The 26,723-nt window shown below is 41.3% G+C and overlaps 1 protein-coding gene and 1 pseudogene across 1 annotated transcript in view; one reads left to right on the top strand and one right to left on the bottom strand.

The window, feature by feature from the left end:
* Positions 1-26,723, top strand: part of HS6ST3 (heparan sulfate 6-O-sulfotransferase 3) — a 769,442-nt gene that overhangs the window by 421,000 nt on the left and 321,719 nt on the right. The gene's annotated exons all lie outside the window — the stretch shown is intronic.
* LOC138843725 (BCL2/adenovirus E1B 19 kDa protein-interacting protein 3-like pseudogene) lies at positions 35-672 on the bottom strand (annotated as a pseudogene).

Genomic DNA, 26,723 nt, shown 5'->3' with positions numbered 1-26,723 from the left:
TTCACAGGTTACATGTCCAGGGCTTTGCTTTCACTCAGAAGATGCTGGCAGGAGGTATGCTCAGTTGTTTTGCAGTATAGATGCCCATCCTCAAAGCAAAACATGAGAAAGGAAAAGAAATGGAATGAACATCTTCAAAAATTCTGTGGAGACAGTACCTCCTTTCTTCATGGAGCTCTTTTCCTCATGCTTAAAGATGCAGAACATTTAGGGTGCCTGAAAACTCCTTGCATGGGAATGTTTTCAAGTCTCCTGGACCAATCCAGTGTCCAGTTAGCCCACTTCTTGAAAGCCTCAATCTTCTACAGCTTCTTCTGACTGAGAGCTATGGCCCCTGCTTGTGTGTACTTCCGTATCAAGCATGATCTGCCCATCTTCTGGCAGGGATAGGCTGTCAACGTGGGAGCTTCCTCTGGAGCTACTCCGTCCTGATTCATGCTGTGCATTCAACTCTGTCTTCTCCATTTCTCCATAGTGGATGGAGGACATGGAGGGCAAGTACTACAGGCCCCCGCTTCTCCTATTGCTGGTATCATTGTCACTGCTGCTGCCCCACCAGGGACTGTTGAGGCCAGTGGGCAGGAGGAGATGCTGTTCACTTTTCTTGCAGTTGTAGTTGTTGTTGCTGTCGTGCAAGTGTGGCAGGAAGAGCTGCAGCTGAAAGAGAACCATCTGCAGTTCTCAGGCAGCATCCAAGAGAGGGTCTCTTCATCACTCTGGGAGGCCCGTGTGTTTATCCTTCTCGGTAGCATATTTATGATCCAGGGGGATAAAACCTGATGTCTCTCTTGCCTGTGGATTGTAAATGGTTAAAGTTGCTGTTGGTGTTCTGCCAGGTACAGCCACTGGGTCTCAACTCCTGTTTAATGGGTGCTGCTATTTGGTCAATAAGCCCACATTCTCCAAAGCCTGGGACCAAGCTCTCTGTTTTATTATTTCTTTGTTTTTGTAGCTAAAAACAAATTCTACAGAAATGATAGACATGATATTCTTTCTATCACTAAACCAGCATGACCTTTAGTTCTACCAGTTCACTTTAGAGAAGTTGGTATCTCATTTTACTTCCACATTTGTTCTGCTAAGGAGCATATGCCAGTTGTCCTGGTGCTACTTCCAGGGCCGCTGTATGACGCTGCTCCATGCTCAGGCTCATCTTGCTTTCTGACTCTGACCTGGCCCTAGGTTGGGGCATATTCTTCAGTTATCCAATAGTAAGTTGAATAATTGCCTTCCCAGGCATTCTATGTCTCTTTCCTTCCTTATAGAATTTTCATCCCAGGGTCTGCTGATAAATGATCAGTCCTAAGCTATCTTTGCCATTTCTAACAAAATAGCTTTAGTTTTGAAGATTGACTTTGGCTGAGAACTTTACATTTAGAGGAGGCTATCTGGATTTTAGCTCTTCCATGACTTCTAAAAACAAATTACAATTTACTTGAGAGAGAAAGTATCTTCATTCTGTAGATACTCCCTCTTATTAAATTTCTGTGAAACCTGAGGGCCTGTCCACTCAGAATGGGAGCTGAGAAGTCAGTTCAGTTTCCATCGTAAGAGGCAAGACCAAATTCTCTTCAGGTCGCTAATGCTGTCACTTGCTTATGGCTGCCCACTTGGGTGGTTGTTTACACAATCATGGTCTCTGCTCTGACAGATGCTGCTAATTCAGATCTCCGCACTGGCCAAGGGCACTTTGCCAATGTTGACTTTTGAATGTGGACAACTTTCTCAGAGCCATGCTCAGAAAATTGTCCTTCACTATTTTCCCAAGGTCATGGTTCCTCCTATCCAACTCATTCCATCCCTTGATTCTATGTTCCCTCTCTGCTTTTAGAATATATCCTGAGAGGTTGGGGAGCTTTTATTTTATTTTTTGTAAATAACTGTACCCATTTCCCAGACAATTGATTCAGAAGGAAGTTAGCTTAATGACTCTGGGGACCTGTATTATCACCCTTCTCAATGTTTTTCTCAAGGATTTCAATGTAATTCTGTAATGTCTCTCTCAATAGAGCATAAAAAATTGTAGTTTAAATCCTCAATAGAGCACTTTGTTACATTTGTCTATCTAATGACAATCATTTAGAATTTAGAATGTTTTACAAAGTTGAAAGAGGACTCATTATTGCATTTCTGCACAACCATTTTGCAAGATCAATGTTACATTTTTTTGGTAATGTAATGTGGCACAGTGTGGGGTGCCTTTTCTTCAGAGTAACATTATTACTCTTCTTTTCAAATAGATTCATGTTGCTCACTTGACATTGATATATAACAATGAAAAAGTTGATTCACCTAATGTATGGACTGAACTTTCTGTTTCCTCAATAGCAAATTATTAAATGTATCATGGTATTGTTTTGTTAAAACTCTCAAAAAAAAATGATGTTTCATCTTTTTAACTTCAATGGTGCTGGAGATCAGAGTAGTCGAAGGATAGGTATAGAAAGCTATAAAAGATGTGTTATAATTTATTAAAGGATGAACGTGAATATGTCACAGTTTTAAGCATTTTAAGTATTGTTAAGTTTCAGATTGGTTACTGAATTACTTAAGATGCCCTAGCCATTATTTAAAGCCATTAGTTCAGAGCCACAACTCAGACACAAAGTATTTGATCTGTGTTCAAGTCTTTGCACTGTGACAGTGATTCTCAGACCTTGTAACACAACAGAATGATCTCTGGAGCTCATCACCATCAGAGATACCTGGACCGACCTCCTATCTACAAATGCACAATCGATAAAGGTACAGCCCATGAATGTGTACTTTTAGAAAATTCCAATGGAAATTTTGAAACATCAAGTCTCAAAACCACAACCACCACTGCACATGCACACACACACACACACACACACACTAGAGAGAGAGAGAGAGAGAGAGAGAGAGAGAGGTAAGAAAAAGAGAAAAGATGGGCAATGGGTAAAATGTTAAGATGACTCTTGGAATGCTGACATCCCATATTGGAGCAATTGACTTCGAGGCCTGACTCTGCCCCTGATTCCAATTTTCTGCTAATTGTCCTGGGCTGCAATAGATGATGGCTCAAATATTTGAGTCCCTTCCACTATTATGGGAGACCTAGATTGAGTTCCAAAGTTCAGACTTCGGCCTGGCCAGGTCCAGTTGTTGTAGGCATTTGGGTAGAACTAGTGGATGGGAGATCTCTGTTCATCTGTCTCTTTCTCTCTTTTGCTGTGTCTTTCAAAAAATGAAATATGCAAGAATGCAAGAGTGTGTGTGCTTTTGAGCCCATTCCCCAGCATATATACTGGAAGAACCCATGTAATGTTGGTTATTAATAAAAAAAAGGCAATGGAATAAAACTATCTGCCCTATTGCTACTGGCCTCAATTATAATCTATGTTTTGGTGTAAGTTGTATTATTGAAAGACCACCTTTGAGCTCTGTCCTTGATACACTCTTAGGAAATATAGCAACATTAAGAATAATTAGGAATATGTTTGCTCTGGGTAACAAATCTAGTTTAACTGAACACACTTGTGAGTCCTGACCTGATGATTTTCCTCCAACCTTCCCCTTTGTTGTTTGTTCATCCGTTTTCCCCTCTGCTAGTTTCTTATTGTTTTTCTTGTCTTATTTTGTCTTGACATCTCTTTGCTCCTCCTGACTGATGTTACACTCTTCTCTTTTCCACAATCACCCTGAGGGAGTTTTTTGTTTTCTACACAGCCCATTTATAAAACCCAGTTCTTGTTAAATGGGTTCCAGAATTTATTGTGCAGGATTTGTTAATGGAAAGAGAAATTATCTTTCTTTCAGCATTGGTACAGAGGATGCTATGTCATGGGAATTTTTGTCTCTAGGGCTGTGGCCACATGTAAGAAATGCCCCATCTCCTGTTGGTTTTAGTTTGTGGCTAGTTAGCAGTTTCCCTATTACCCATATTTTGTAATAGACTTTATTATGAGAAAATGCCCTTACCATTACCTTCTTGGAATTTTAACAGCGCAATAAATACTGAGAGCTAGTGCTTTTCTATGTTAGGTAGGAAAAGTTGATGAGGGAGATAGCCACCGAATGGATGGGGGGATTGTTCTTGTTTTGTTATGGCTTCTTTTAGTGATTTCTTCAAGCTAAGTTATATTCCAGCTAAGATTATTAAGAGCTTAATGAAAAGAGCACATTGCTTGTTTATTTAAAGAGCCATTTAATGAAGATTTGAATATCATTCCAGCCTGGGGCAGGGGTAGTGTAATTGATGTGACTTCATACTGCCACAAATTGTCAATTTTGTAAATGTGTGGCCGAGACCTGAATCTCTGTATTCTTGAATACATTCCATTGCATCCTACTAATGATAGAGTGTGAAAAATAGATACAAGGATGGGGCCGGCACTGTGACACAATGGGCTAAAACCCTGGCCTGCAGTGCCAGCATCCCATAAGAGCACCAGTTTCAAGTCCCTGCTGCTCTACTTCCAATCCAACTCCCTGCTAATGTGCCTAGGAAAGCAGCAGTGGAGGCTGGCCCAAGTACTTGGGTCTCTCCACACACGTGGGAGACCTGGAAGAAGCTCCTGGTTCCTGGCTTCAGGTCAGTTCAGCTCCAGCCATTGCAGTCATTTGGGGAGTGAACCAGCAGATGGAAGACCTTGCTCTCTCTCTCTTTACCTCTCTCTATAATTCTGTCTTTCAAATAAATAAAATAAATCTTAAAAAAAAGACACAGGGAGCTAAGTGTGATTTTTTTTAACTCATTAATGTATGAGTATATTCTTATATACCTACTACCCTTATGAACAGGACAATGCCTCCTCTCTCCTCAGATTCAGGTCTGGGCCCAAAGCCAACATGAGCAGCCTGCACAGGACGTCCTTGGCTGTGAGCATCCTCGGTTATTTGGGCCTTAACAGGCAATAGGGAGAGGCAGAAAAACTCACTGTGAGAAGTGACCCAGCCTGCTTTGCTATTTGGGCCACATAAGGGGTTCTGCCAATAGCAAAGAACTTCCCAACGACAAGAGAGTGCTGCATTCCAGTTCCACCTAAAGTTTTTTTTATGCCATTCTGAAATGCTGCACTCCTGGCTACTCTTTCTACATTTTATCACTGATATTCTTTTTATCTTTGAGTTTGGGCAGATCTCATTTTTCTTGGAAATGAAGTGAGTACTGCAGGGACAGCTCTGTTGTTCCTAGAGATTGCTCTCTGGGTATTGCTACTAAAGATGGATGCCATCAACTCCATCCCTCTTGCACACTCTTTTTCTTGCCTTATCACGAGGAAGATATTTCATTCCTTCTCTCTTTTTTTAATCTCTTTGAGGAGTAGAGTTACAGACAAAGAGAGGGAGAGAGAGAGAAAGGGCTTCCATCTGCTGGCTCACTCCCTAAATGGCTGCAACTGCCAGAGCTGGGTAGATCCAAAATTAGGAACCAGGAGCTTTTTCTGGGTCTCCCACACTGGTGCAGGGCCCAAGAACTTGGACCACCTGCTACTGTTTTCCCAGGCCATAGAAGAGAGCTATATCAGAAGAGATGCAGCCAGGACACAAACCAGGAAACCAGCACCAATGTGGGATACCAGCACCTCACGGGGAGGCTTAGCCCACCATGCCACAGCATGGCCCCTCATTCCCTCTCTTTAAGTGAACTGGCCTTTTTATTGGCTCTGGCCAGTAGAATATGGAAGAAGTGGTATTCTAGGTCTTTCTCCCTCTTGGCAGCAAATTACTGTATAATATATATCACTACTTGAGACTACCATACCCAAGCTTGCCTCATGGAGAGACAAAATGGGAAGAGATATGCTTTCTTCCCTCACCCCAACATTTCCAGCCATCTCAAGTGAGATGGTAGACACTCAAATGAAGAAGCCCTCTTAGATATTCCGGTCCCACAGACACTCTGGAGCAGAACATGTACAGCCCATTTTAGCTCAGCCTAGATTGCAGTCATGAGAAGAATGTATTGTATTGTTAAGCCACTAAGCTTTAGGATGACTTATTACACAGCAATAGTCAATGCAAACAGGGGCTCATTGATGGCTTATTGTAATTTGAATAAATACAGCTAGCATCTCAGAGATAGTAGTCAGCGTGATTGGAAAGAAGGCTAGGACTAGGCTTAACCAGCATTTAGGAGACTAAGACAAATCCCGGGCTAGCATTGCCATCCACCTTGGTGGGTCTGACTCATGAATTAAGAATGTTGACATGGTAGACTCATGGCTGCCCCTGAGAAATGTAGGTTATACACAGTAACATATTCCATATCATCGTGTAATTATCACCATCTTTAAATCTCCATAAGATCATCATCTAATCCATAACTTATTGTTTAAGAAATATTAGTTCTTACATATATGCCAAATCAATCCATTTTTATGCTGCCTCACAGTGATTCCACCATGATCTGAGCACTCAGCTCTCGTTGAATAGACCATTACAGCAGCCTTCTGGCAACTCCCCCAGCTTCTACTCTCAGATGTCTCTAATTCATTCATCACAAAGTGTTCAGAGTGGTCACCTGCACACATAACCTTATCACGTCCTGCTTCCACTCCTGCAGGGGTTTCCCGTTGCCCTTAGCTGACGTTAGGACATTCTCACGGAGGCTTCAGAGCTGGCTGAAATCCATCCCTTGCATATCCCTCCAGGCCTATTACATGCTGCTTCCTCTGATGGCTCTAGGCTCAGCCTTACTGGCCTCCAAGTATCTAGAACACACTAGGTGTTTTGCTACTGACCTCTCAGCCTCATAGCCTGGATTCTATTCTTTTGACTGAAGGAGCCATTGGATTGTTTGAACAAAAAAGGAGCATAAGCTGACTTCTATGTGTTTTTTTTTTTTTTTTTTGACAGGCAGAGTGGACAGTGAGAGAGAGAGACAGAGAGAAAGGTCTTCCTTTGCTGTTGGTTCACCCTCCAATGGCCACCGCAGCCGGCGAGCTGCAGCCAGCGCACCGCGCTGATCTGATGGCAGGAGCCAGGTACTTCTCCTGGTCTCCCATGCGGGTGCAGGGCCCAAGCACTTGGACCATCCTCCACTGCACTCCTGGGCCACAGCAGAGAGCTGGCCTGGAAGAGGGGCAACAGGGACAGAATCCGGCGCCCTGACCGGGATCAGAACCCGGTGTGCCAGCGCAAGGTGGGGGATTAGCCTAGTGAGCTGTGGCACCGGCCCTATGTGTTGTTTTTAAATCACAACTTTATCACATACAATTCACATCCTGTAAAATTCATCTTTCAAAGAATGCAATTCAGTGGTCTTCATAGTCATTCAATGTTACCACCAAGTGCAGAACATTCTCATCACCCCAAAAAGGAACCCCATACCTGCTAGCAGTAGATCACTACTCCCTTTTTCCTGTTCCTGGAAAGCACTGATCCATTCCTTTCCTCCAAGGGCTTGTGTATGCTAGACATCCTGCACAAATGCGTACAATGTATGGCTCTCTGAGACTGACTTTTTTAATGAACGTGATGTTTTCAAGGTTAATCCACATTGTATCATGGCTGAGTGCTTTATTCTTTTTATTGCGGAAGAAGATGCCATTGGTCACCCATGACAGTTTATGTATCCACCAGTTGATGAATTTTGTATTGTTTCTATCTTTTCACTATTATCAATAATGCTGCTGTAAATACTCACAGACAAGTGTTTGTGTAGATGCATGATTTCATTCTTCTTGGGCATATTCCTGTAATTATAATGACCTCTATTAAAAATTATCTTCTGTATTAAGATTGGACTGCAGGAGGCCAAAAATGGAAGTGGAGGGACCAGGTGGTAGGCTCTTATACTAATCAGGATGAGAAGGGATGGTGGCTGCAGATAAACTGCTTTTGACCAACCAGAAGTCCTAGGACATAAGTGAACCATACATCCCTGGTGAAAACCTTTTTCTTCAGCTCAGGATGAGGGTCATCACAACATACCATCAGGTCAGCCTGCCACCCTGGGTGTGGTATGAAAGACCCATATTTAATAGATTAACTCTGTGCCCATATTCTATGGAGAAAATTTCTATTCATAGATGTAATGCTACTGTACTGAATCAACATGAACTCTGTTAAAATAAAACTCTCTGATCATATTAGAACCATAAAACATAAGTGTACTTGGAATACAAGGAGTAAAATCCCTGGGCATATTACTTAAATGATTTTGACCATTTGTAGATATCCTAGCTGAAATATACATGTAGACTGTCTTTTCTTAAAAGATATATTTATGCATTTTAGAGACAGAATTACAGACAGGTGGAGGGAGAGACAGAGAGAGAGGTCTTCCATCTGCTGGTTCACTCCCCAGATGACTGCAATGGCTGGAGCTGAGCTGATCTGAATCCAGGAGTCAGGAGCTTCTTTCTGGTCTCCCACATAAGTGCAGGGATCCAAGCACTTGGGCTATCTTAAACTGCTTTCCCAGGCCATAAGCAGAGAGCTGTACTGAATGAGGAGCAGCCTAGATATAAACTAGCCCCCATATAGGATGCTGGCACCATAGGTGGTGGCTTAACCTACGACACCACAGTCCTGGCCCCGTAGGCTATGTCTTAACAATCTATTTTTGGTAGAATGAAAGTTTAGGTGAGGGGCCAGTGCTGTGGTTTAGCAGGTAAACTGCCGCCTGCAGTGCTGGCATCCCATATGGGCACCGGTTCAAGTCCTGGCTGCTCCTCTTCCAGTACAGCTCTCTGCTGTGGCCTGGGAGGGCAATGGAGGATGGCCCAGGTGCTTGGGCCCCTGCACCTGCGTGGGAGCCCTGCAAGAAGCTCCTGGCTCATGGCTTCAGATCGGCACAGCTCCAGCCATTGTGGCCAACTGGGGAGTGAACCAGAGGATGGAAGACCTCTCTCTCTCTCTACGTCTCCTCTCTCTGTGTAACTCTGACTTTCAAATAAATAAATAAATCTTCGAAAAAAAAGATTTAAAAAAAGTTTAGGTGGAAGGGATTTTTGGAGGAGATGGGTAATAATAGTGGAGAATAGAGCCCACGTATCTCCCGACTACACAAATCCTTCTTGTGGGGATAAAATGATGAGTGAGAAGGAGAGAGGAAGTAGTGAGAGAGGAACAGAGGGAGAATGTGTGTGTGTATGGGGAAGTCAAAGATAGAGGCAGACAGGGACAAGTGGGTAGATGGATAGACAGAGATGGATGGACAGAGAGATAGAGCTGCTGATAACACATTTGTTAATGTCTTTGGCTGATGCAATCATTAGTAAATTGTCCCTATGAGATCATTAGTAAATTGTGCCTATGATATCATTACTAAATTGTTTGGAACTAAATGGTCTGTTTGCTTAACAGAAGGCTATCTGTTCTTTGAGTATCCATATCTTGTAAAATTGATTTCTAAAGAAGGGAAAGAGGTTTAAAATATATTGAATGCTTCCTACAGTATATACTTTGTCATGTTAACATCGGTTAAATTCTCAGAGTGGATGTCTTGGTTAAGAGTGGATTCTGGGCCAGCACCATGGCTCACTAGGCTAATCCTCCACCTTGCGGAGCCAGCACACCGGGTTCTAGTCCCGGTTGGGGCGCCAGATTCTATCCTGGTTGCTCCTCTTTCAGGCCAGCTCTCTGCTGTGGCCCGGGAAGGCAGTGGAGGATGGCCCAAATCCTTGGGCCCTGCACCCCATGGGAGACCAGGATAAGCACCTGGCTCCTAGCTTCGGATCAGCACGGTGCGCTAGCCGCAGTGCGCTGGCTGTGGCGGCCATTGGAGGGTAAACCAACGGCAAAGGAAGACCTTTCTCTCTGTCGTCCACTCTGCCTGTCAAAAAAAAAAAAAAAAAAAAAAAAAAAAAAAAAAAAAAAGAGTGGATTCTGGAGCCAAACACCCTAGATTCAAATTCTGGCTTCTGGGGTCAGCATTGTGGTGCAGAAGGTTAAGCCACAACCTGAAATGCTGGCATCCCACATGAGCATCCTATTTGAGTTCCACATTAGCTCCATGCAAATGTGCCTGGGAAGGCAGTGGAAGGTGGTCCAAGTGAGATATCCTACGTGAGATATCTATTTGGAGTTTCAGGCTCCTAGCTTTAGCCTGGCCCAGGCCCAGCTGGTACAACCATTTGAGGAGTGAACCAGCGGATGAAAGACCTCTCTCTGTGTATCTTCTACTCTTTCTGTAACTCTGTCTTCCAAAGAAATAAGTTAGAGAGTTTCAGAGAGGCAGAGGCAGAGAGAGAGAGAGAGAGAGAGAGAGAGAGGGAGATCTTTCATCTCTTGTTTACGTCCCAGCTGGCTGCAATGGCTGGAGCTGTGCCCATCAGAAGCCAGGAGCTTCTTCCGGGTCTCCCCTGTGAGTGCAGGGGCCCAGGGACTTGGGCCATTTTCTGCTGCTTTCCCTGGCCATAGCAGAGACAGGGGGCTGGATCAGAAGTGGAACAGCCAGGACTCAAACCAGCACCCATATGGGATGCCAGCACTGCAGGCAGCAGCTTTATCCTCTATGCCTCTGTGTCAGCCCCAATAAACAAATCTTAAAAAAAAAATCTGGCTCCTGCCATTTGCTAGTTACTGTCCTCTGGCATGTTACATGACTGTGGTGTGCTCTGGTTTCCTTACATGTAATTGGAGATAACATAGTAACCTACCTTGTAGTATTATTGTAAGGATTAATATCTTCAAACATTTAGAATAGGCCTAGTGCCTAGCTAGTGTTCCATGAAAAATAAATTAAACTCAATTCTTCTAGACAGCCTAGACTGTTTCTATCTATTATACATGCCACCTCTGCCCCAGACAAGAACAACATGTTTCATGTGAGTTATCGCTTTCTTAATGTACCCCTTACATTTTTGGTATACTAAGAAATCCTAATGAATATAGGAACAGAGGGTCCTACAAAGCTTCAAAAAAGAAGTACAAATGAATTTGTTGGTTGTTCAGGACTTTAGCCAACATGTGAACTTGACCTTTGATGTATATGTACCACAAAACTATTTTTTTAGCGTGCCAGTGTAATGTGGAAGAGGCACAATTTCAAGACAAATGAGTCTTAATTCATGTTACTTCTTATACTCTTACTACTTTGTTCTACAATTTTCTTCTCCCTTTAGAGCTATAACCCAGTATATAGAGCATAAATCATGACTGTTGGTTAAGGCCCTATATGACAGGTAGATGTAATATTTCTGCCTTAAGAAAAGATGGAATAATAAATAACAGTGTTCTAGTAACCCTCAGGTACCGAACCTTCCTGTGTAGATGGCAGTCTTCAGTTGGCTTACTGTTTCTTATGAGATTGGAGATTTATTTTATGTGATATTTGAAATGTCAATTTCTGATATCTTATAGTGTCATGGATCTGGATACCTAGCAGGCACTCAATAAATATTAGTTGATTGATTGATTTGACTTCTACAGCTTTCTTTTTAGTAAAGTGCCAGTATATCCTCTGTGGTATAAGTCTGTCTCACATCTCTTCTGTCCTTCTGTTTCACAGTTTTGAATATTCTAAATGGGAATAGGTCGGAGTAGACATGGAGAGGGAAGCTGTTCGAAGTGCTGTTTCTTCTGGACATTTCCTCCCAAGTGTGCTTTTTTACTTTTGCTATTTAAAGACCCTATTTATTAGCTGGCAGGGACAAAGCAGACATACTACCTGCTGTGCAAATTTGATGAAATCCCACATCTCCGTTTTGTTAGGTGCTGCAGTCACCACCTTGCAAGAGAGCATCAGTGGAGTTAGATATACAGTATTCCAAAGTAAGAATTCTGCAGATATTTCTAGGGGTGGATTTATGCAAATAGGTGTCTTCCAATGTCCATGTCTGGAATGAGAAAAGGTAAAAATCCCTCGTGATGCATGTTATAGGGCTCAGACATTCCTGTACCTTCCTTTATTTAAAAGATTTATTTATTTATTTATTTGACAGGTAGAATTACAGATAGTGAGAGAGAGAGAAAGAGAGAAAGGTCTTCCCTCTGCTGGTCCACTCCCCAAATGACCTCAATGGCCGGAGCTGCACCCATCTGAAGCCGGGAGCCAGGAGCTTCCTCCTGGTCTCCCACACAGGCACAGGGGCCCAAGCACCTGGGCCATCCTCCACTGCCCTCCCAGGCCAAAGCAGAGAGCTGGACCAGAAGAGGAACAACCGGGACTAGAACCAGTGCCCATATGAGATGCCAGTGCTGCAGGCGGAGGATTAACCCACGACTCCACAACGCCGGCCCCCCTGTACCTTCTTTATTCAAAGGAGAGAGTGTAACCTACCTATCAAAAATATTTTCACCAAACCACATATGAAGGGCCTTCAAAGATTCATGGAAAATGTCTATTAGGAAAGACCTATTCATGGACTTCAAAAGTTATTTTTCCACCAAAATAAGCATCTTTAATTCTATTTTTTCCCTGAACTTTTTCAAGTACCCTCATATCTTGAATAATCAGTGGAACCCATTTCTGAACCCTTAGTCTGATTGAACAAACCATGAGTTTCACTAATAAAAATCCATTTTAAAATATTTATTTTATTTAATTGAAATGTAGGCAGAAGGAGGGAGAGGGAGAGGGAGAGAGAGAGAGAGAGAGAAAGGTCTTCTGTCTGCTGGGTCACCTCCAAATGCCTGCAGTGCCTTCATTTCTAGGGTGAAGTTAGGAATCAGGAACACCATCAGGGTCTCCCGTGTGGATAGCAGGAACCCAAACAGTGAGCCAGTACCTGCTGACCCCAGGGTGTGCACTAGCAGGAAGCTAGAATCTGCCCTTGTTGGAAGCAGAGATGGACCAGACGCTCTAATGTGGGAGATGTGGGCATCTTAACCACTGGGTCAAATGCCCTACCTGGAAAACCTATTTCTGGCATTCATGAGAATAATTAGCAAAGAATCTGTTGATTGAGGCCCAGATAACTGAATCTCCTCCACAGAGGACCCAGGTCACTCACTGTAAGCTATCACCCTCTGAGTGGGGACTCCTGAGTGGGTCAGCTGAGAACAACTTAAGAGTGATGTACTTATCATATCCATTATCCATGCTGGTCCCATGTCTTAAATGCAATTTTGGTGGCCTTCATTTGTTTTTGTGTTAAGATCTGCATTATTACTTGAAATAGCTAAGGTTAACAGAGAGGGAAAAGGAGAGAAGTGGTTATTATACAGCTTGGTACAATAGCAGAGACCTTCTCACAGTGAAATCAAGGCCACTGTTGCTCCCTGATGCTCCAACCTTGGCCTGAAGGACCTAGCATGATCACTAAGTATGAACACTCTGCCACCCTCGGAATACGGCACTAATTTTCTGAGGACCATGTTGTGATGTCAGATCATAAGCTGAAGAAGTTTGGGGTGATAGAAGAACTTACCAAAATATATAATGTGTATACATTCTGTTGTTTAACTCTTAGGCAAGAGTAATAAAATAATAAATACTAGGATTCCAAGGTGAAACTGCTCAACATAAAATTAAAATTAAAAAAAAAAAAAAACAAAATGATAAATGACAGAACGCCCAGCTTCTCTCTCCACCACTTTCAGGATATATTACCTCAATAGAGTACCAACCCAAAGTACTATATTCCATACTCCTGTACTAACTTTGGGTGTTACTGTTACTCTGATGGTGTAAATAATAGCTTGTCCAGTATGATAGAAACATTTTCAAAAATTTCTAAATGATCTCCCCAGGCAGCTGAAAATATCTTTAATGTGGAACAAATTTATTCCTTTGTAATTGCTACTTTACATCCCATGTAATCACATGGGGGAATTCCCAAAAGATTGGCAGGCAGCAGTTAAAATCCATCGAAAACACGCAAGAAAATGTGAACAGGCAGGCTTCCCCTAGGACACAGACGTGCTAATGAAAGGGGAATTGGAGCCCTGCAAGTGATGCTGCTTCCTGGAACACTCTCCCCGCTCCCCTCTGACAGTGAGCCTTCTGAGATGCAGGCATTTCTAAGTGTCACTCAGGCTGAAATGGAACGTTCCACAGAATGGGACAGCTGTTGTCTAGTTCATGTTATGGATCTGTCCGGAGTAAAGCTGCCTTCTGGACATTTGAAGTGTCTATGTGTGTCCACACATTTCTTTCCAACTCTGTCACTGGAAGAAACTTCTATGACATAAGCAAAGCACTGAGGGGACAATGGGACGTAAATGAATGGAGGGGAATACATTTGCAGGAAGATACTTACCTTCACTTGCTCCTAAAGATACATTGTGAATCAGTGTGGTTAGAACTATAGTCATTTAATGAAGGGAATTTTGAGGCTCTTCTAAAAGTCCTTTCATAAGCATACAGAGAAAAGTCATACATGTCTTGTTTACTCTCAGTAGAAACACCTGTCACATCAAGAAACATAACCAAAGAAATGGTTACACACCTTTTTGCAAGGGGCTTTTCTTTATGATTTTTTTCTGTAGTAATACTTTTAATTGGATATATATGTATATACAAAACATGCATATACATACATATATATTCATGCATATATAATTAGGTATATACAACACACACATATTTAACTTAAAAGATATTTATATATACATGTATGCATAATTAACTTAAAATATGTATTTCTTTATATTTGCATTTATAATTAACTTAAATATATATTTTCTGTTGTATTGCTGGTTCAGACTCTGATATTCATGGTTTTGAATTTCACTCTGCCACTATGTCTGTGAGATATTACATACAGAATCAATATTTCTGTTTCTAGCTCTGCCCTTGTGTGACCTTGAGGAAGTTTCTTATTCTTTTATGGCTCAGTTTACCCACTTCTAATAAGTAACTGAATAATGCAGGAATTTTTAATAATATCTGAATAATGGATGTCTGAAAAAGCTTTTAGATTAGGATTTGAAACTGTTGTGTACTTGGTAGTGATAATAGTGATAGCTGGGATTAACAGAGAATGTTTCTTCCAAAAGCTCTAACCACTTATATATTATTCTTTCATTTGTTCTCAAAATGCCTTTGAGAAGTTTAGGAATGAGAAAGTAGCAGCATCTTCATTCTGCAGATAAAAATATGTAGCAAAGGGATGTTGGAAGAAGTGCTAACTTCCGCAAAACAGTGTTCCTGATTCCAAGAATGCTCCTGGTTTAAAAATTGCCATGATGTTGCCACTGCATGCTGTACACAAGTGGAGAGAGTTCCCCCGAAGGCTGCTCCCGCAACTTGTGTCTGTCATATATTCATCTCTTAAATAGGATAAGTAGCCAGCTTTTGCAGTTATCATTTTCTTTCCTATTGAATGCTGCCCTTCCATTTAGATGGGTGATTATTATTTCAGTGCTCCATGGTGTCAGTAGATAGGGAGATCCCTGCTATTTCTGCCCCCACAAGAAACTGATGATGTTGCAGCAGTCCTGGGTAAGCATTTGTGAGGAAGGTACAAATGTCATTACACTGGCACACAGGGTATCCATATGCTGGCTTTATGGTTTTCTGATGACTTCCACCTGTAGCAGTGTGTAACTGAAAACCAATCTCTCCTCTCCTGAGAACGTCACAATTTCTGCTGCTGAAATGGAAATTGACAGGAGGAGTTAGATACAGCTGTACCTGATTGTCGAGGGATAAATTATTTTGTGTAATTGTTAGAGACTTGCTAAGGCCTAATGGAATGAACATGTTGTTTTCCACACCCGTGGGTATGGGCACTTCTTACAAATATTGTGTGCTTGCATTTAAAGATGTGTGAGGCTGTCAGTCTATTGACAATGAGAAAAATTAATTTGAACTGCTGATAAGGAAGGAAAACATACACAATGAATTAAATTTAATAGACTGAAAAAATTAGGTTTCTCCTTACTATTTCCATGTGGGAATATGTCAGACTTCATTTAATTCAAATAACTACAGATATCAAGAACTGCTACACTACAGCCTGTGTTTGGCAATTCTGCATGGCAATTTAGTGTATCAGTTATGGACACTATTTGGGAGGCCTTACCTTGTCATGTAAAATGTAACGATGTGTGTCCTGAGCAGAAGAGAGAGTACTTGGCTGCTGTGGCTGATTTTTGGCATCATTTCTGTTCACTATTGCTTGTGGATTTGCCATTGCCCTGATCAACAGCAGAGTAAGGCCTGACCCAGGCTGGGCTCTGCCTTCCAGAGAGCCTAAGAAGATAGCTTTGACCTCTGGAAGAGGAGGTAGGGTTTTACAGTTATGATCTCAAGCAGATTAGCATGTTTGCTGTGATTTTTCTACAGTAAATACATGGCACCGTGGAATGATGTTGTCATAGACCTTTTTTTTTTCTCTTTTACCTTTATCTCTACTTGTCTGACAACTACTAAGACTGGTTTGAGTCATTTTCCCCACATCCTCAATATTTTTCTCTTATTTTTATTTAGGATAACTTCATTGTTTCTGTAAAAAGGATTGCAGGCAACTTAAACATTTAAATATTTTAATGATAAGTGAGGTAGCAGAGTTCAGTGAGGAGAACCGAGAACTAAGGAGGAGAAGTACACCTGATAGGCCAGGCAGGTGTCTCAGTTAAGGACCCAGAGCCCAGACTGCATTCAGACTTGGGCTCACTCAGGGATCAGGTCCAGTTCTTTTTTTTTTTTTTTTTTTTTTGACAGGCAGAGTTAGACAGTGAGAGAGAGAGGGAGAAAGGTCTTCCTTTTTCTGTTGGTTCACCCCCCAAATGGCTGCTACAGCTTGCGCTATGCCAATCCAAAGCCAGGAGCCAGGTGCTTCCTCCTCGTCTCCCATGCGGGTGCAGGGCCCAAGGACCTGGGCCATCCTCCACTGCACTCCCGGGCCACAGCAGAGAGCTGCACTGGAAGAGGAGCAACCAGGACAGAATCCAGCGCCCCGACCGGGACTAGAACCCGGGGTGCCAGCGCCACAGGTGGAGGATTAGCCTAGTGAGCCGCGGCGCTGGCCTGGTCTAGTTCTCCTCATTGTTTGTGCTTCCCCTACTCCTTATTTTTGCAATAATTAAAATCCTCTCAAGGTTTTATTACCCAGTGTTATCAGAGTAACCCTGTGGCATGGGGCAGAAAGGTTGTCCTGGGGTGCTTTCCTTGGGCAGGGGTGTGGGGTGGGGGAGGCTGGGACCACGTATAAAGTTATTGAGTAAAATACTGGACTGCTTCAGGGTGTGCTTCTGAGGCTGCTGGCTGGGGCTGCTCTCGCCTCGCCTCCTCTCCATAGAGGCTTTGTGTTCTTTAGGCCTCTCACACACTCGCAGGTGAATTTCTAACTTCCTACTTCACATGCCCCTGTCAACAGAAGTTGCTGTAATATTATGGGGATAACATGGATTAAGGTCTCAACTTCTGTATCCTCTTCCGACTGACTGCTATTGGGTGTTCTTCTCTTGCTGCCTGTGAACATTTAAATAATTTTTAAAAGACAGGGAAAGTGAATATACACATTCAGGAATAATCATCATTAATGTTGGAAGAGCATGGATCCAGATGTTGCTCTAGGCAGAAAGGTAAAGACTGAAATAATTAAAATAACTTTTAAATATATTATACCATATGTACAAATGAATTTTGCTTGGAGTTAACAAAAGAAATTGATTGAACTTCAAGGAATTGAAATTCCATTGTCTTTCGCAGGAAGTTGAGGAATTGAAAAGTTGAAATTTCAGTGTTTTATTTTACCTTGAGGTTTGAAAGTTAATGTTATTGAGTCCCTGCTATGAAAGATAAGAAGAGCACATTTTTACTCTTTGACACCCATAAACTATTGTGTTTATTAGCTACATGTTTATGATTGATCTTATTGAGGCTTATAACATTTGCCTTTGACTGGGTGATATTAATCCCCACTATTTCATTATTGTTACTGGGGAGCTAGATTAATAGGATACTCAATCAAGTCTTTCTACTGCAGGTTTCTGGTTTTAGTCTTTTGTTTTGATTTATTCCATAACTGACTGGATCATTTAAGCAGTAACCACTGCCCACACCCCACACCCCACACCCACCCCTTACATACTCTTGAACCTCTTTCTATAAAATGGATTGTTCTTGCTCCCTAATTAATGTGACACACACGTCTCTTAAATATATTATTATTTGCTTTATTTTTATTATTTTATTGTTCTCTTTTATTCCTCATAGCCCTTCTCACCATAGCCCACAGAAAATTATTCTGATGTATCTGATGTGTATCTTATGTGATTGATGTATATATGGGGGTTCTTCAGAAAATCTATGGAGAGTGGAATTACAAGTTTATTTTGGTGCAAAAATTTGATATCAGTGCATAGTGTTTTCAAAATATGCATTTCCCATGAAATTTTTGAAGACCCATTGTAGGTTTGTTTCCATATCAAACATACAGTGTGTTTTATTATGTAAGAAGACATCATTGGATTTTTTTTTGTTTTTCACAATATGTGTTATTTTTGTTTCTCCTTGTTTCTATGTATATAATCTAGTTTACTGCTTATACCAGTAGCTAGTATTCTGTGTCATTTATTATCCTGAAATGGGACACTTTTTAAAATGTTATGTATTTTATTGTGCTTATATGACAGAGAAAGAGGAGGGGGAGATAAGAGATAGAGTAAGAGAGAAAGAGGAAAAGAAAAATAACACACTCCCCCACCCTCTGGCTCACCCCCAATGGCATCAGTAGGCACTGAGAACTCACCAGGTCTCCCATATGGCTGACAGAAGCCAACTACTTGAACCCATTACCTGCTATCTCCCAGGTTCCCATTAGCAGGAGACTGAAATGGGGATTGGAGTGGGGACTGCAGCTCAGGCACTGGCGATGGATGTGGGCTTCCAAAGCCGCTTAACTGCTAGACCAACTCCCATCCCTAAAATGGAAAATATTTGAAATAGAAAAGGGGCCTGTTGGTCGTTGTACCAGGACAATAGACATGGGTGAGAACTGAGATGCATGGTCGTCCTATCCTTAGTGCATCCTTCCCACAATTTTACATTTCCACTTTTGGTATCAGGGGCACCTAGTCCTGTTATGCTCTCTGACATCACTTATGCTGAGATGGACAGACTTGCAAATGACCCATGCTTTGACAGGAATTTGTACCAAGACTATTGGATAAGAGGTGCACTTGAAATTGACATGACTGCTAGCTAGTTAGTGCTCAAGACCAGTTATAGCTGTGTCAGCTTGAGCCACTACACTTACGGGTTCCACCACCCTCCCCCAGCTGACATAAGGCAGTTACCCAGTTTTCAACCACTCTGATGGTTTTATAATAATGACTTAATATTATTTTAATTTCTCTAAATATTAATGAATCTGAGCTTATTATCTTTTGAGTTCCCTCCACTGAATTGACAGTATGGAAACAGCCCTCCCCCCCCTTTTTTTTAAACTGAGTTTCTTATTTTTGTTTGATTTCGATTTGTAGGCATCCTAAATGCAATTCTCTGGATGGTGTTAAATAACAGGCAATTCCCAATCCATCATTTTTCTTTCTTTGTTAATGTTGAAAATGGTGTCATTAGTTTAACTGGTATTTTATTTTTGAATAACTGAATCAAATCCATCAATACTGGTATAGGTCACTCACACCCTTTTGGCTCACATTGAAGAAATCCTTCCTAGGTTACAACAGTTTTCTCCTCCATCATTTTTGCTGTGCATTTTATTGTTTAACTTGCCATTTGCATTTGAAATCCACTTTTGTACATGCTGTTGGATAGGAAGAGTTCTAATTTATTCCCTTAGTGAATCAATTTTCTCAACATTTAACAGATAATTTCTCAATATTTTAAATTATTTCTGCATTTATTTATCATCAACTTTATCATATGTATATCATCTGGATAATATATGTGTATTATATTTATATAATTATGCCTCTAGTCCCTTTTAATGGCCCAAGTACAATAAAACAAATGCATTTATTGCTATGACTTTTGATATGCTTTAAAAATATCTCTTTAAGCCTATCCCCTATGTTTGCATTCCTTTTGCCATATTGAACCAGCTACTCTTGGAACTCTTACCAAAATTTTAGAAATTTTTGAATGATTTTATCATAATGCTTAAAAAAATCCAGCTGAAATTTTGGTTGTGGTTACATTGAATTTTAGATTGATTATGGAAAGATTGACTACTTCTTAATATCAAATGTTCCCTTCCAACAGTAAAAAACTATTCATCAATTATATCTTTTTTTGATATCTTCAGTAAGGTTGAAATTATGATTAAACAATTCCTACACACTTAAGTTTATTATGAATTATTATTATGAGTAGTTATGAATTATTATGAATAGTTTCTTAATTCTTATTTTGTTATCTAGTAATTCATGATTTTAGAAAAATGCTATTCTCATAACTTGATCTAATATCTTTTAACTTCACAGGACCCTCGACCTTTTCTTTCTCTGAAATTCTGTGGACTGCTGCACTGTTACATAGCTCTGTGTTATTCTGGATAAATCTGAGATCAAACTGAGTTTTTTCCCTTTTAAATGCCTTCCCTTTCCCATCCTTTATTGGATATCTATATAATATCACTTCTAATCCTTGAAGTTCAGTGACTTTCCACAATGTATTTTGGCCTTGATCTTTCTGTGTATTTTTTTCTGGGACAAGATCTAAAGTCTTTATTTAGGAAAGTTTTCTTTTTTATTATGTCTTTGAACACCTCTTTTTCATTTATTTTTCCTGTTCTCTTCTTTCTGAATATCTGTAATACACATTTAAAATTTTTGGTTCTTTTCCTGTCTTTGCAGAATGCCTTAATCACATAGACATCTTTGCTAATTTCCATTTTATTTCAAATGATGTTCACCATGGTTCTGAATTTAAATGTATCTCATTTTTTTGTAAATCTTTTATGCATCTTTTCCTTTGACTTCTTATCTGAGCTCTGCCAGCTTATTTTTTTTATTCCTTTATACCGGCATTGTCTTAAATATTCTTTGAACTGTCATCTCTCTTTGTTGAGCTCTTTCCTTTAGAGCCACTGTACTGTCCACAACATCTTTGAAGCAACAGAGAACTATCTGTGCTCTGCCTCTCTTCCTTGGAGATGGCCTCTCATAATGTACATTCTCCTACTGCCTTTGCGTATTTGCTTTACTCTCCTCTTCTCCAAGATTTTATGCACAATTGGGCTAACAAATCCTTTCAGATGGGGACAGCTCTTTGCTGAAGGAGAGCACATGGGGCAGTGGAAGCAGTGTTACAGGAAGCTGCAAAGCTCTGAAGTCTCTGGTGACGCAGTCTCATTAAGGATTCTTCTACCTCGGGAGCTCAAGAGGTTGCTGTGACTCAGAGCAACGTTTCTCGACACTGCAGCTTTTTATTGTGTGGGTCTTCATGCCTCTCTCCTTCCACTCTGCTGTCATGATGTTCCTGAAGAAAAGCTAGTTGTAAACAAGAGAAGTAGTGTGTGACATGGTTTCTGCCTCAGCATGTTTTCCATGACCTGTGACTGTGACTTACAAAATTGCCACCTGCCTTTCAGGTGTGAGTCTATGACTTTAGATCCAATTACTCAAATTCAAGGACCCCCGCATATTCCTTCCCAGATTCTACAGAGAGGCTGGAGAATGTATGCGTCCTGCTCATGGTTCAGGGAGGTGTGCATTTGCTCTCGGGTGGTCCCTCATCTTGGTCTGGGATTCACAATATATAGCAGATATCTTGATAAAGTCTCTTGTACAGTTTACAGACTGTACTTATTCAAGAACATGTTGATATGGAAATACCAAAGATCATCCATTATCATTTTTACTGAGAGTTTGTTCATTACAGTTTCATACAATGGTTCTTAGATATTTTGTCCATGGTCTGTGCTCATGAGTCCTATTTCCAGTGGGAAAATGGCTTATTATATTAAAATAATATAGTGGCTAGGTATCATTTGTATCTGCAGGTTAGGAGTGAGGAGACTGGATGCTTTGGAGTAAGGGATAGTCTGGCTTATGTTTAAACCCCAGCCCACAGATAACCTCATGTCCGGTGACTAGAAAATTATGAGTTAAAATAAGATTGGTGTGGTATGCATCACTATGCATTATAATACTTACCAAGAAGCTAATTATCCAGTTCCATTTATTTTTCCTATGTATTTAAGCACATAGACAGAATGGTGTATATTGTGTTGTTATAGACAGAGGGAGAGTGGCAGGAAAAGGGAGGAGGAAGAAAGGATGTAGAAGTGTAACAAGAAAAGGAGGAGGAAGAGAAGGATGATGGAACCTCCTTGCCTTATAATGTTTTCTACCTAGTGGGGTAGAAATACATTACTCTGATTTTCATTACTACGATGAAATACCTGAGATTGGGTAACTTGCAAAGAGGTATGTTTAGCTCATAGTTCTGGAGGCTAAAAATCCAAAGAGCATGAGAAAGGCTCTTGTGAGGGCCTGTTGCCTGCACCACACTGTGGCAAATGACATCCTGGGGGAAGCACATGGACCAGAGCTGTGGTGGAGCCAGGCCTGCTGTTTTTGACAACTCTGCCTTGCAGAGCTGGCTCAGCGCAGCGTCTCATGGGAGCTACCTTGCTGAGGTAGCTTTGGAGGGCTCACTCCAGCCACCTCCTACTGGGCTCTGCTCCACTTCTTTCTAAAATTTTATTTTTTTTTAATTTATTCATTTGTCAGATCTGTCTACTCTGTCCACTACACAAATGCATGCAATATTTGGGCCTGGGATGATGCCAAGAGCTAGGATCTTAATCCAGTGTCCCACATGGGCACCAGGGACCCAACTCTTTGAGCCATCATCCCTACCTCCCAGGGTTCACATTAGCAGGAAGTTGGCTTTGAGAGTGGAGCTTGAACCCAGCTATGCTGATTTGGGTTATGGTTGCTCCAAGTGGTATTCCAACTGCTGTACCAAATGCCTGCCCGACCTCGGGTTGCCGCTGTGGTGTAGCAGGTAAAGCCACCACCTGCAGTGTAGACATCCCATATGGGTGCTGGTTCAGTTCCTGGCTGCTACACTTCCAATCCAGCTCTCTGCTATGGCCTGGGAAAGCAGTAGAAGATGGCCCAAGTCCTTGGGCCCCTGCACCCGTGTGGGAGACCCGGAGGAAGCTTTTGGCTCCTGGCTTTGGATTGGAGCCCAGCTCCAGCCGTTGTGGCCATCTGGGGAGTGAACCTCCAGATGAAAGACCTTTCTCTCTCTCTCTCGCTCTTTCTGTCGCTCTCTCTCTGCCTCTGCATAACTCTGCCTTTCAAATAAATAAATAAATCTTAAAACAAAAATCTTACCACCTCTCAACACTAGCACACTGAGGCCAAAGTTCCCAACACAGGAACCAACAGAGCACACACTCTAACCATCTCCAAAGAATAGCACTAGATAATAAACAAGTGAACAGGTAATTGTGTAACATCATGCAGTGGGAAAAGCTCTGTGGGATAACACCAAGGCAAGCAGGCATTTTAAGTCATTGACAAGGGCAGTGATCCCTTGGGAAGATGACATCTTTATAAACAGAGGTCGGATGGTTGAGATGAAGAGAGAAACAGACATGTGATGACATGGGGGAAAGTTTCCAAGTGGAGGGGTGATTTAGTCCCAGTGCCCTGAGAGGAATGTTCTGGGAGCATGTGGGGAATGTGGGGAAGGGCAAGGATGCTGAATGGTTGAGAGGTGCATGAGGACAGAGTAGGAGGCGATATGGTCAGAAATGCGGTTAGGAGTTTGCTCAGCCTTGCAGGATGTGGTAAGGATTTGGCTACACTCTCAGTGGGATGGAGGCCCATGGTGGATTTCAGTATGGGAGTGGTATCACAGGACTTCCTTTTCAGAGGGTCACCTGCTGCTATGTGGATATCTTTTAGTAGGGCAGGGTTAGGAGGAACGAGCAACACACAGAAGGAATTGTAATAACCCTGAGATAAAATGATCCTGGTATGAGCTAGGTTGATGGGAGAAGAACAGGACAGGGTTTTCAGGACTTTGGCTTTGAATGGGAAGTACAAAGCCAGTGGGATTTGGTGAGCAATTCAACATGAAATGTGTAGCTGCAAAAGGTGTCTTATTTCTAGTGCTTTCTTGGTTTGATCAGTGGTGATGCTACTTACTAGGTGCAGCTTCTCTGGACTGAATTTTGTCCCCTCAACTCTGAGTTCATCTGTGTGGCCATATTTGGAGATGGGGCCTGTAATGAGGTGCTATTTGGGTGGACCTTAATCTGATAGGATAGGCGGATTTATAAGAGGAGGAAGAGAGTTCTCTCTCTGCATGCATTCACATGAAGAGGCTTTATGGGCACTGTGAGAAGAAAGCTGCTTACGCCAAGAGAAGAGAGGAGGCCTTGTTGGCACTTTGACCCTGGACTCCCAGCCTCCAGAGCAATGAGCCGTATGTTTCTGTTGTACTAAGCCTCCAGTCTGCGGAGTTTGTTATGACAGCTCATGCAGGCTCATTCAGTGACTTTGAGTAGGGTACCTTTTATTTATTTACTTAGTTACTTTGTGGAGGAGTTTTTAATCAAAGAGTTTGACAAGGTAGATTGGAAATTCTATTAGGCATTCCAGTGATGCTGTGTAGGAGCAAGGAGTTCAGAGAAAAAGTTCTAATGATGAAGGTAAACTAAACAGGGATGTGTAATGAAAACCTAGAATAGCAATGGAAAGTCAGGGCTACCTCAATGCAACAATGATTATGCACTAAAAACAAAGTATCTTTTTCTGAAATGGGTAAGAATTCAGGCTGTCTTTATGTGTACCCTCATCTGGGAGGAGGGGCTTGGTTGTTGGGGCCACTGGTTCCTCACTGCCCTCCTCCACTGGGGTCTGGCCCATGCTCACTGTAGGGGTAATGAAACATTACTTTTTGAATACCCAGTATTCAGCAACTTGAATAAATCATTAACATGTGGCTCTAATACAAATTAAATCTGTGGGGTTTCTTGTAAGTTGTTTATAAGAAATGAAGAGCAGAGTGATATTTATGAAGTCACTGCAGTGCCTCTGAGGAGGACCCTCTTCATCCAAACTGTGCGGATCCTGCTCTAACGTGAGGCATTGAGTTACAAGGTTTTGCTCATTGTGGATTGAGAGATGCCCTTGTTCACCTTTTTATACCTTCTGCTTCCTTCTTTCCTACACACGCTGAATGCATTCAGGTTTTGTGCCTTTATTTGTGCCATACTGCCTTTTCCTCATCCTACATTCGCAAATTCTTACTCATCATTCTCCTTTCTCCTTCAATGTTACCACCTTTAGCACACTTTTCAGAGTCCTTAAAAATATGGGGAAGCTTTGTGTTGTATAACCCTACTATAATTCTGTGGAACTTCCATTTTAGCAGGAAGTATAATACATTGTTATTATTCTACACTCTCCTGTTATCCAGATGATGATGATTACTAAGGTAGGAACAGTATTAACGCTTCTGGTATACTTACCCTGCGCTGACAAAGCCTTGTTCGATCTAACCTATATGTCTGATCTCTATATTCCCAACATCTCTTGAACACTTAACAGGTACTGAATAATTATCTACGTGGTTACATATAGAGTAGTATTTCTTTCTATAGTCACAAATAGAAAAGCACTTTCCATCCCTTACATATTTTATATTTAAATTTAAATGCTCTTAAATTTACATTTTTCAATAAAAATTTAATTTACATTTTCAATCTTCTTTTCTATCTGTAGGATAAAAAATGACTCAGAGTAACAGTTGCATTAGAATCTCAAGGAGCATATTTAAAAGAATTGCATGTACTCTAATCTAAATAATTTTCAAAATTATTTGGTATTAACCTTCGCTGTTGCCATAGCAACACAGTATAATGACCCCCCCCCCCCAAATCTGGGGACATGCAACAATTGCATTTTTTTCTCACACATGGGCCTATGTGTTGTCTGGGTTAAGTGATCGGATTTGGGTTCAGCAGGTCTTGGTGCATAGCTATGGTGTGGTTCAGGTCTGCTGGACATAGTTCTGATTCTTCTGAGGTCGATGAATAGCTATGCCATCCTCTTTCGGTAGCAGTGACTGAGAGTGATTGCCAGTGTGGCAAGAGGCCTTGCTCAGACCTGACTCATCGTAACTTCTACCCACATCCCATTGGCCAAAGGAAATCATATAGCCAACTCTGCAACAGCGGAGCAGAGAAATGCAGGTCTGTCATGGAGGTCATGGTTGCTGTAGGAGGCAGGGATGGGCACACTGATCCACTGACTACCATGGGCTCTTCTGTTTCCTTGACATGAAGCTCAGATATTGGCACTGAACTATGAACCTGTCTTAAAGCCTCTCTTATCTATGATCATTTTGAGTTTCCTTTTCCTTGGAGGAACCACCATGTCCTTAATTATGAGCACCGGAACATTCTGAATTTGTTTCAGATTAATACCAAATATTAATTAAGTATGTCTTTCCTGAGGTGGTGAGCAAGACTGGTTTTATTACCTTTTTTTAATAAGAAGCATTTAGAGTAACAATAATAGTTGATTTAGTTGTTTGGTGCGTGATGTTCACAGAAGCACTTTTTTGTTTAATCTCTGCAATATGTTAAGTGTGTTATATAGAAACTGTGAAATTATTTACCAAAGAATCACAAAACAATCCTATTTCTTATCCTGTTTCCAAAACTGCCAGTTCTATTCCCTACACCCAAGTGGTAAATTCTGAAAACAGTATTTTTTATTAATATCCTAGTATAAGCATCCGTTTAAATGAGTAGTTAACTAGATACATCAGTTGTAAACGTTGCAATGCCTGTATTAAGGTGGTAATAATTTAATTATTCATTTGTATTATGTTCCCATTAAAAGCAGCTATCAAGTTGAAAGGAGATTTTTAAAAGCATTTTGAATTTCTCACATTTTTAGGGTGCATTTTATAATGCATATTCTTC

The sequence above is a fragment of the Oryctolagus cuniculus genome, chromosome 9 (assembly GCF_964237555.1).
Source record: "Oryctolagus cuniculus chromosome 9, mOryCun1.1, whole genome shotgun sequence".
In the NCBI taxonomy this organism is placed as follows: Eukaryota; Metazoa; Chordata; class Mammalia; order Lagomorpha; family Leporidae; genus Oryctolagus; species Oryctolagus cuniculus.
Note: the sequence above shows the minus strand (reverse complement) of the source record. Positions and strands in the feature narration are given on the sequence as shown.